The 12,214-nt window shown below is 42.1% G+C and overlaps 1 long non-coding RNA gene across 1 annotated transcript; it reads right to left on the reverse strand.

Annotated features, from left to right (window-relative positions):
- Positions 1–6,794: 6,794 nt before the first annotated feature.
- LOC148003234 (uncharacterized) lies at positions 6,795–11,033 on the reverse strand. Its single transcript, XR_015629281.1, has 2 exons — positions 9,905–11,033; positions 6,795–9,014 (listed from the first exon to the last, which is right to left on the reverse strand). It is a non-coding gene; the product is annotated as an uncharacterized LOC148003234 (long non-coding RNA).
- Between the last annotated feature and the right edge of the window lie 1,181 nt (positions 11,034–12,214).

The raw sequence follows: 12,214 nt of genomic DNA on the forward strand, positions 1-12,214 counted from the left end.
GAAAGGTATTGTGTAAATTTGGTTTTGTCATGGAATATCTTGGTTTCTCCATCTATGTTAATTGAGAGTTTTGCAGGTTACAGCAACCTGGGCTGGCATTTGTGTTCTCTTAGGGTCTGTATGACATCAGTCCAGGATCTTCTGGCCTTCATAGTTTCTGGCGAGAAGTCTGGTGTGATTCTGATAGATCTGCCTTTATATGTTACTTGACCTTTTTCCCTTATTGCTTTTAATATTCTTTCTTTATTTTGTGCGTTTGGTGTTTTGACAATTATGTGACAGGAGGTGTTTCTTTTCTGGTCCAATCTATTTGGAATTCTGTAGGCTTCTTGTATGTCTATGGGTATCTCTTTTTTTAGGTTAGGGAAGTTTTCTTCTATGATTTTGTTGAAGATATTTACTGGTCCTTTGAGCTGGGAGTCTTCACTCTCTTCTATACCTATTATCCTTAGGTTTGATCTTCTCATTGAGTCCTGGATTTCCTGTATGTTTTGGACCAGTAGCTTCTTCCGCTTTACATTATCTTTGAGAGTTGAGTCAATGATTTCTATGGAATCTTCTGCTCCTGAGATTCTCTCTTCCATCTCTTGTATTCTGTTGGTGAATCTTGAATCTACAGTTCCTTGTCTCTTCTTTTGGTTTTCTACATCCAGTGTTGTTTCCCTGTGTTCTTTCTTGATTGCTTCTATTTCCATTTTTAATTCCTTCAACTGTTTGATTGTGTTTTCCTGGAATTCTTTCAGGGATTTTTGTGACTCCTCTCTATGGGCTTCTACTTGTTTATTTATGATTTCCTGGAATTCTTTCAGGGATTTTTGTGACTCCTCTCTATGGCCTTCTACTTGTTTAATTATGTTTTCCTGGAATTCTTTCAGGCATTTTTGTGATTCCTTTTTGTAGGCTTCTACTTGTTCTCTAAGGGAGTTCTTCACGTCTTTCTTGAAGTCCTTCAGCATCATGATCAAATATGATTTTGAAACTAGATCTTGCTTTTCTGGTGTGTTTGGATATTCCATGTTTGTTTTGGTGGGAGAATTGGGCTCCGATGATGACATGTAGTCTTGCTTTCTGTTGCTTGGGTTCCTGCGCTTGCCTCTCGCGATCAGATTATCTCTAGTGTTACTTTGTTCTGCTATTTCTGACAGTGGCCAGACTGTCCTATAAGCCTGTGTGTCAGGAGTGCTGTAGACCTGTTTCCCTCTCTTTCAGTCAGTTATGGGGACAGAGTGTTCTTCTTTCGGGCATGTAGTTTTTCCTCTCTACATGTCTTCAGCTGTTCCTGTGGGCCTGTGTCTTGAGTTCACCAGGCAGGTCACTTGCAGCAGAAAAGTTGGTCTTACCTGTGGTCCTGAGGCTCAAGTTCGCTCGCGGGGTGCTGCCTTCTGGCTCTCTGTGGTGGCAGCAACCAGGAAGATCTGCGCCACCCTTTCCGGGAGCTTCAGTGCATCAGGGTTCCAGATGGCCTTTGGTGTTTTCCTCTGGCATCCAAGATGTGTGTGCAGAGAGCAGTCTCTTCTGGTTTCCCAGGCTTGTCTGCCTCTCTGAAGGTTTAGCTCTCCCTCCCACGGGATTTGGGTGCAGAGAACTGTTTATCCGGTCTGTTTCCTTCAGGTTCCAGCGGTGTCTCAGGCAGGGGTCCTGCCGCTCCTGGGCCCTCACCCACGGGAGGCCAGAGGCCTTATACAGTTTCCTCTTGGGCCAGGGATGTGGGCCGGGGTGGGCCGTGTTGGTGGTCTCTTCAGCTCTGCAGCCTCAGGAGTGCCCACCTGACCAGGCGGTTGGGTCTCTCTCTCATGGGGTCTGGGAGCAGAGAGCTGCTGCGGGCCGGGATCCACGGGTGTGGGACTCCCGGTAAACACAGGACTTGTCTGGTCCTAGAGGAATTCTGCCTCCGTGTGTCCCGAGCTCACCAGGCAGCTTTCTTGCAGCAGAAAAGTTGGTCTTACCTGTGGTCCCGAGGCTCAAGTTCGCTCGTGGGGTGCTGCCCACGGGCTCTCTGCAGTGGCCGTGAGCATTAACTCTTAAGCCAAACTATGAAGAAGGAGAACTTTTCTTGAGCTAATATACTAGCAGATACCTGCTCCCTGCCAATTACAGAGAACATCGGTGAGAGAATCCTGATTATGTCAAAGGTAATATTCCCAATATATGGAAGATTGATAACTGAACAAGACTGGGGCTACTTTTTAAATATATGTCATTTAATCTTCCAAACAACACCTGTCTAAAGTCCTGAGAAACTGGAAAATACCACACGACATGGGACAGTAGACGAAGCATGAGATTCTAATCTCAATGATCCTCCCACATCACTTTTCTTTTGTTCTTATTATTTGTCTTTTTGCTATACAAAATACCTAGCAAGAACGACATAAAGAAGAAAAGGTTTGTTCTGTTTGATACCATATCAGTAGATACAGTCTATCAAGGCACAGAAGGAATGGCTCCAGGAGTATTAAGCAGTTGGTGCCACTGTGTCCTTGGTTATCTAGCAGACAATGATGATTCCATGTTCAGGTCAGTTTATTTTTATTCATTCTAGGGTTCAGTCCTATGGGATGTTGTCACCGACATTTATGATAGGTCTTTCCAATTTTAATAATCTTGAAACTCCTCCCCACTGACACACCCAGTGATTTGTCTTTAAGACAATTCTAGATCTTGTCAAGTAGCCACCACATAGTAACCATCACACTTTCTGATTCAAGTCAATGTTAGAGAGTTTACAAACATCTAAATGACTGTATTGCTATTAATGTGACTTTAAGAAAACTTTTTAGTGGAATTGTATGTCCAAGTATGCTGTATAACTATTCCTAGATTTACCCTCCCATTCCATCCCATTTGAGGACATTCTCTTCCAAGATTCCCAATAAACTTTGTTTTCCTTTTCCTTTTTTTAATTTTTTGACATCATTTAGTTTCTTTTTCTAATAGGATATTTATAATTTGCATTTTGAATGTTATTCCATTTCGCTGTTTTCTGGTCATAAGCCCCCTACCTCATCCCCCTCCCCTTCTTCTTGAGCTAATATACTAGCAGACACCTGCTTCCTGCCCAAACCCCCTGAAATTCCCTTACAATGGGGGGCCAACCTTGGCAGGACCAAGGGCTTCTCCTTCCGTTGGTGTTCAGCAAGGCCATCCACTACTAAATATGTAACTGGAGCCATGGGTCTGTCCATGTGTAGTCTTTGGGCAGTGGTTTCGTCATTGGGAACTCTGGTTGGTTGGTATTGTTATTCTTATGGGGGTCCAAAACCCTTCAGCTCCTTCAATCCTTTCTCTAACTCCTCCACTTGGGGTCACCTTCTCAGTTCAATGGTTTGGTGCTAACATTTGCCTCTGTATTTGTCAGGTTCTGCCTGAGCTTCTCAGGAGACAACTGTAGGCTATTGTCCACATGCACTTCTAGGCTTCATCAATATTGTCTAGATTTTGTCTAGATACATATATATATGCTAGATTCCACAGGTGGGGCAAGCTCTGAATGGCCATTCTTTCTGTCTCTGCTCCAGACTTTGTCTCCATGTTTCCTCCTATGAATATTTCTGTTCCCTCTTTTAAGAAGGACTAAACAATCCTCACTTTACTTACCCTTCTTTTTGAGTTTCATGTGGTCTGTGGACTGTTTCTTGGGTAATTCAAGTGTTTAGACTAATATCTACTTCTCAATGAATGCATACAATGTGTGTTTTTTCATGATTGGGTTACCTCACTCAGGATGATATTTTCTGATTCCATCCATTTCATCAACGAATTTCATCAAGTCATTGTTTTTGATAGCTGAGTAGTACTTCATGGTGTAGATGTACCACATTTTCTGTATCTATTCCTCTGTTGGATCCCAGGGCATCTGGGTTTTTTTCCAGCTTTTGGATATTATAAATAAGTCTGCTATAAACATAGTGGATCATTTCTCTTTGTTGTATGTTGGAGCATCATTTGTCTAGGCTTACAACAAAAAGAAAGTTTCATTATGTGGCTTTGATATTTTGTTATACAAAGCAGGTTGTGATTGAATGTGCCAGGACATGCACCTAGTAACTTTCTATGTGAGAATAGAAGGAGCACATATCAGCATTACCGACAATATGCTGGAAAATGCAGAGGTTTACACACATGCAAGTATGGTTGTCAAATGTCAGCCACAGCTTGACATTGTAGGTGAGAGTAGGTAGCCTAATCATCTGTCCAATCTATTTAATGCCATATCTCTTCTTCAACATCAAACTTTAATTTATGCCAAAGACCAGCCTCCGATGGGAGATGAGTTCCTTAGAGGAGGGACGTTTAAGAGAGGTGGAAAAAAAACAAACAAACTTGAAGGCAAATTTTAAGTTAAAAGCTGATGGCCTATGTTTGCTCTCAACAAGTTTCCAGACTTCTCCCTCTAGAGAAAATTTTCTCCTGCAATTACATAAAATTCATGTCTTGTAGATCAAATAGCTAATCTTCTGTTGAAATAACAATTCAGTTAATATCTGAGATTCTCTTTTGATTATCTCATTAATCAGTGTCCCATGTTTCCCATGACACCAGCAGATTCATTCTTAGAACAAAACATTTTTTTAAACAGTGCAAATAAGTCCATAGACCTGCCTTTTTTTGTAAGCACAGATAATGAGCTCACTGTGTGGGATACCATCCTGATATTATGATTTTTTTACTATGCCTGGATTAACCTAACTATTTCTCAGGCTGATCATGGTCTCAGGAATCTGCCTGTCTTTGTATCTGTATGACAAGCTGGCTTATAGTCCAGCTTCCTCTGATTTTCTCAGTCTACACAGCTCCTTTTACAAGTCATATTGAATGCTTATATCTTGCAAAGTTAAGGAATTACATATTCTTGAATTCATATATTCAGAGATCTTTCCCAAGGCCTCCCAGAGTCACGTTATCTCCATGATTACTATGGAGTAATTAACCTTAGCATGAGGAAAATCCTTACATTATTATGTAAACAAGCCTTATACCTACAGCAATGATCATCACTACCAGAAGCTGCCAACTTGCTGGCTCAGTTCCTGGGGTGTAAACCAAGTCAAACAGTCTTTTATATGGCCAAGCCAGACTGGGAAAATTTAAATTTTTTATTTCTCTGTGTTTATTAGGTATGAGCATGTGAGTGTGCATGTGTGTGTGTGTGTGTGTGTGTGTGTGTGTGTGTGTGTACGGCATTCATATGTGTGAGAGTGGGAATGTACATGACAAATTTACTAACTTGTAGACATCAGAGGACAATTTCAGATGTCATTTCCTTTACATTTTTTGAGACAGTGTATTTTCTATATACAGCAATGTAACTGTCCCAAGACCTTCTGTGATTCTCCTGTCCTTTCTCTCATTTTATGATAGCAACACTGGGATTAGAGATATATATTGTCAAACCTGATTTTCATTAGTTTTGGGAGTTTAAACTTAGGCTCTCACACTTGCAAGCAAATATTTGGAAAATTTTACTTCCTCACACCATTCTCCTAACATACTTTTTATTTTTTCTAAGACTTTTATGATTAGAGAAGCTATTTGACTTGCCAATCCTGTCTGATATAATTTCTTTTTATTATCCTTTCACCACATGTAAATTTTGAAAAGAAGAACCAGAAAATAGACTGCCTCAGGACAACACAGACTTGTGGCGGAGGAAGCAATTAAGAGGAGTGAGTTTAAGAGGACTGGATACAGAAAATGTGGTACATCTACACAATGGAATATTACTCAGCTATCAAAACCAATGCCTTTATTAAATTCATAGGCAAATGGTTGGACTGGAAAACATCATCATGAGTGAGGTAACCCAATCACAGAAAAACACACATGGTATGCACTCATTAATAAGTGGCTATTAGCCCAAAGGCTTGAATTACCCTAGATGCCTAGAATACATGAAACTCAAGATGGATGATCAAAATGTTAATGCTTCACTCCTTCTTCTAAAGGGGAACAAGAATACCCTTGGCAGGGAATAGAGAGGCAAAGATTAAAACAGAGACAGAAGGAATACCCATTCAGAGCCTGCCCCACATGTGGCCTATACATATACAGCCACCCAATTAGACAAGATGGATGAAGCAAAGAAGTACAGGCAGACAGGAGCCCGATGTAGATCTCTCCTGAGAGACACAGCAGGAATACAGCAAATACAAAGGCGAATGCCAGCAGCAAAGAACAGGACCCCTGTTTAAGGAATCAGAGAAAGAACTGGAAGGGCTTGAAAGTCATGTCACTGAAAAGGCAGGATGAAGTTAGAAAATTTTGAAATTAAGTTTCTATAGAAGACAGTTAAATTTAAAGTTCTACCATTCTCTATGGATATCTCTTTGGAAATTTCTATCATCGAATTGAGTTATTTATACATTGGTCTTGAAGAGAGCTCAGCAAATGCTGTTCGTGTTCAGCAACAGGAAAAACACAAGGAGTCTGGGAGAAGGACTCAACAGGAGTTGCTTGTGGACAGCAGCAGGAAAATTCATGAGGATCTTGTCACTCCTATCTATTTGCTGAATTCTCCTATTTTTCCTATAACATCTCATTACTCTGGGGCTAGAGAGGTAGGGGAGTGTTGTTGAAAAAAAGGAGGGCTGGAGCTAAATCCCCAGAACCTATGAAAAGCTGGTCTTGATGGTGTGTACCTGCAATCCCCAAAGCTTGAGAGAGATGAGTCACACAAAGAAGTGTGTTACAATACAAAATCAAGACACTCAACATGAACTTCGGGCACACACACAGAAATAGGCACCTGTCCTGTGCTATCGTCTCGCCAGCAAGAATGCACGCGGACACCAGGATCCTTTTGCAGCAAAGTGTTTACTGTACTGCTTTCTTCAACAGGGACAGGGGGACCTCAAGCACTCGCCTTATATAGACAGCAGGCTGAGGCTATGCTAATTGTCCTTCAGGGATTGGCAGAGCATGAGTTATCTTGTTAGCATGGTGCTGCTCCCTCATTAGCCTATTACCGGCCAACTGATGCCAGGTGCAAAGCCTGCGCATGCGCAGTACTGTTGTTCACCACAGGAGGGCACTGTACATTCTCCCCCTTTTTTGTTTAATAAAATGACTGGTCTAGATCTGGGTGTCATGTCAGTCTTGTCATTGCTCCTGTCTTAGGTCGTTCTCATCCAAACCCGGCCTTACCCATCATAGAGTTAACCTATCGCCACCGGGCCCCATGTCTTAGGTTGGTCCAAGCTCGAGGAAAGTTGCCCGTCTCTGGATACAATGACTCCACATGACAGTGGCAAAAATGATCTAGGGCGAACTCTTAATCTTTCAAAGAGGCCAGTCATATGTTGGGAGAAGCACCATTTTTAATGGTGGTCATAGCCTGGTAAACAACCACTTTGTGTCTGGCATGTTCTCTTTTTTAAATGGCCGATAAGCCAGAGACCTACTCCGCATCCGAGGAGGACAATAGCTTCCCAGGCAAACATGCCTGCCCACTCCTTAAAAAGGGGAGAAAGCATTGGTGATCCATGAAGATAGTCCCTCTGTGAAAGAAGCATCAACTCTTGTGGAATTCACGGTTACAATGGCCACACGCAGCTGCTCCATCAAATTGTCAAATTCACTAGTCCAATTTCTTTGGCTGTAGAGACAGCGTAGGCCTGCCCTGTCTGGCCGGCCACCAGCCAGAAATCCAGGTGGCATTCAGCTTTTACAGGGCCCAGATGAATCCCGTGGCAAATTAAACCACGCTGCAGTCTGATTCTTATCTAATGGCAAAAGGGGCAAACAACTTTGGAAAGCAAAACTCAAACTCCAACAAACAATCTAGTCTCCAAAATCCAGTCTCCAAGACACCGAGTCTATACAAGGTTCGACTGTCAATTCTTACATATGAACGCATGATGGTGCGGTCTCCAATACCTCAACAAAGAGACATTGCCCTAAATTCTTTTAGAAGCCTGGTTTATAGAATAAGAGTTCCATAAAAATATTATCTCAATTTAGACCTGTTTCCCTACATTGACTCATGCCACATGTTGTCTAGAATAACTCTATCCAAATTAACAGTTTTATGTCAACTTTGTTAACAATGTTACACTTTTTTTCTCAACTTTCTGTTACCAATGTTACATTTTTTAGCCATATCCAATAACATAAAAGCCAATAGTCCATAACCAAGGCATGTAGAGAATAATTATACATTTAGAACCAATCAGAAACAAAATTGAAGTGGCTACACATATCTTCAATATTTAGACCAAACACCATTATGACTTTTCTAGCTGTGATTTTAAGAGAAGCACCTTGTCACCTGCTAAGTCTAATAATCAGCTCAGGCAGACGCTCATCCCCGGGTAGCTTCTCCAGCTGACCCAGGCTCCTACTACAGGTGCAAGGCTCCAAGGGCTGATTGAACAGCTTTTTATTCATTTGTTCCTTTTTTGAAACGAGTTAAAATCAAATCAAGGTGTGAACGACCAGCAGATAAAGTTTTTTTTTCCATTTTCTCTTTTGAACATGAAACATAAAACATTTAAGCAACAAGAAACAAAAAACACAGACATAAACTGACATACATGGACAGCTTGATGCACCAAGGACAGATAATAGACAGAGGGGAAAAACTAGATGGTGTCCCACCAAAGGGACCCAGATTCCAATAGGAGTCAGCAGAGAGGTAGGATTTCCCCTTTCCCACCACTTCCACGGTGACCATCCACTCAAGTGGAGTTGATATGGACGATGGATTGTCTCAATTCCCGGACTAGTCCATCAACGTGTTGAAACCAAATTCCTGTAAGATACTGAGATATAATACGGGATATCTGAGCAGCACGACTGACATTCACAAATGGTATGGAAGTGAAACACAGTCCTGAATATTTCCACTCACAACCCAATTACATTAACTCCATCAAGCTGTGCATGGGCGTTGAGATGTCCTTGGGGGTAGGGGGTAGGAAAAATGAAACTAATGCTGTAGCTGATGTGTCCTGACTGGTCCCAGCTGAAAGTCCTTGAGACCAGGAATCCAAGTAGGCACACTCTGTAAAATACAACTTTGAAGACAAAAGTTTAGAATTGAGATATCTTTTTGTTTGATTCTCCTGAATAAATTTTTCAGGCAGTCTACCTCTATCAAGTCTGATCAGTATGACTCTGTGAAGTTTCCAGAGCCTAATCACACCTTTTACAAGCACAAAGACAAAATTTTTCTCCCAAAATACTGTATTCCTTTTATCTCCTTTTCTTTTCTTTTTTTCTTTTGAGACCTTTTCTCCCTCCGACATACTTTCTTGTTGCTCTGCAAGGACACTCTGACGTGTCCTAACGACTGTAACAGCTTCCCACACAAAGAAAAAAATAAACAAAATTACCAGCCTTGCCCACAAAGGATCCATAACGTTCGGTTTCTTCACAGTGGCTCTCCACCTAGGCCCATATCTTTCTTCTTCATAGCGAGCTGCCTCATCTTCTAAATCCTCTTCCTCAGAGGGGCTAAGCTCATCTGTTTCTGAACTATCAAGCCCCAAAGCCTCTAACTCCTCTACCGGATAAAGGCTTTTTTTCAGGGTTTTCTTCTCCTTCCCCTGTTTGCCTCCCAGGGCGTCCTTTCCCCTATCTCTCGCTTCCTAGGATCCAAGGTCCTTGGAAGGGCCTCTTTTCTTAGGTGCACCTTTCCTTCTTAAAGCTTCTAATCTTTCACCTCACTCTGTTTCTGACATGCTGTCCTGTAACTCCTCTAACGCCTTGTCATGCTATTACTGTTGGGCGGCATTTCTCATCTTCTGGGCACGATTTCTGACGGTGCCTGGCGGCAGCCGCAAAATGAAAAAACAAAAGAAAAAGAATGAGCGCTGCCAAAACAATAACAAAAGCTTCCACCGCATCTTCTAATGGGGGAGAAAGATGAGAGAGATCAAGACTAAACATGCCTCTCAGAGCTTACCTTCGTCCTGCAATTCTGAATCCTCTCCGGGAACGGAGGGTCTCCTCGGCGCCGGCGATGGTGAGGCGATTTTTTCCGGGTTTCGGCACCAAATGTCCCGAGCTATCGTCTCGCCAGCAAGAACGCATGCGGACACCAGGATCCTTTTCCAGCAAAGCGTTTACTGTACAGCTTTCTTGAACAGGAACAGGGGGACCTCAAGCGCTTGCCTTATATACACAGCAGGCTGAGGCTAGGCAAATTGTCCTTCAGGGATTGGCGGAGCACCAGTTATCTTATTAGCATGGTGCTGCTCCCTCATTAGCATATTACCGGCCAACTGATGCCAGGTGCAAAGTCTGTGCATGTGCAGTACCGTTGTTCACCACAGGAGGGCGCCCTACATTTCTTATTTTACTTTTAGTGGATAGTGGATATTTTATTTACTTACATTTCAAATGTTATTCTTGCTCCTGGTTTCAACTTCTACAACCTTGTATACCCTCCTCCCATGCCCTGCTTCTAAGAGGTTGTTTATCCACTCAAGGACTCCCTCCTTCCCTCCCCCATTCCCAGGCATTCCCCTACAGTGGAGCATTGAGTCTTCACAGAACCAAGGGCCTCTTTTCCTGTTGATTCCAGATAAGGCCATCCACTGATGCATATGCAGCTGCAGATATAGATCGCTCCATGTGTACTCTTTGGTTGCTGTTTAAGCCCTGAGATCTCTGATGAGTCTGGTTAGTTGATATTGCTTTTCTTCCTATAGGTTTGAAAATTCCTTCAGCTTCTTCAGTCCTTTCTCTAACTACTCCATTTGGGTCCCTGTGCTCAGTCCAATAGTTTGCTGTGAACATCCTCCTTTGTATTTCTTGTCCTCTGGCAGAGCCTCTCAGGAGACAGTTATATCAGGCCCCTCTGAGCATGCACTTCTTGGCATCATCAAAGTTGTCTGGGTTTGGTGTTTGGATGTGGGATGGATCTGCAGGTGGGGCAGTCTCTGGATGGCCTTTTCTTCAGTCTCTGCTCTATATTTTGTGTATTTCTCTTGTGAGTGTTTTGTTCCCACTTCTAAGAAGGACTGAAATATCCACGCTTTGGTCTTCCTTCTTCTTGAGCTTCATGTAGTTTGTGAATTACAATTCACAAAAGGTATACCTTGGGTATTCTTAGCTTTTGGTCTAATTTCCAGTTATCAGTGAGCGCATATCATGTATGATCTTTTGTGATTGGATTATTTGACTCAGGTTGATATTTTCTAGTTCCATCTATTTCCCTAAGAGTTTCATGAAGTCATTGGCTTTAATAGCTGGGTAGTACTCCATTGTGTAAATGTACCACATTTTCCGTATCCATTCCTTCCTTTTTTTCTTCCTGTGACTTCCAACAAGCAGACTAAAAGTTAGAGCAATGCAGTTCCTGGTGAGATAGATCAAAGGCCACATTACTTAATTCCTTGCTGCCAGGCTACAGATGCCAATCTCCTAAACTATCAGCTTTTTGCACAGAGAAAGAACAAGAAACTTTTAAGACTTTTTCAAAGTTATTGTCAGAATTTAGTATAATTAGAGAACTAGAATGTCTGAAACCCTCAGACTTCAAAGCCACACTAGAGTCTTATTCTGTGCACTGTCTCTAACTTCTCCATGCCAGGAGGCTCCTGGCATCTAAATTGGCACCTTAAAAGAGGCAGGGACTTTGAAGAAGGTAAGTCTACACAGATTGGACTCTCAATTGGACCTTTCAGACCTGTTTATAGAGGGTGAGAAATAGGAGTTGATATTGCCAACTGCCATCAGCAAAGGTTGAAATTAGGTACCATGAGGTTTGTGCCAGAAGCCATCATCTCTGGCTGTAAATTGACTGCTGGCATCTGCAGTGGCAGGATAGTAGGTGCCATCACAGGCAGGTTGGGTGGGTTGAGTACCATCAATGCCAAGGGTACATCAGGAATCATCAGCTCTGGTTTTCATTGCCTGCTACACCAGGCAGTTCTCAAAGCATTTCTTTTGGGAGCTATCAGCACTAATATTAGGTCTGGAACCATCAGTTTCAGGTTATGTGCATTTCTTTTATCTCTCAGGATGGAACAACGTGAACCTATTGACATAGAGTTCTTTACAGATGTTATTAAGCATACTATTAAAGAAAAAAGGGATTAGGGTTAGCTCTAGCCAGCTGATTGACTTTCTTCAGTTTGTATAAATGGTCAGTCCTCAGTTTCCAGGAAGGAGAAATTTAGATATGGGTACATGGGAGAAAACACGGTTAGAGACTGAAAACTGGTTTAAAGTGAACAGAGGATTAGGTGTGTCCCCTATAGCATTTGCT

This window comes from Rattus norvegicus, chromosome 9, assembly GCF_021556685.1.
Source record: "Rattus norvegicus strain SHRSP/BbbUtx chromosome 9, alternate assembly SHRSP_T2T, whole genome shotgun sequence".
In the NCBI taxonomy this organism is placed as follows: Eukaryota; Metazoa; Chordata; class Mammalia; order Rodentia; family Muridae; genus Rattus; species Rattus norvegicus.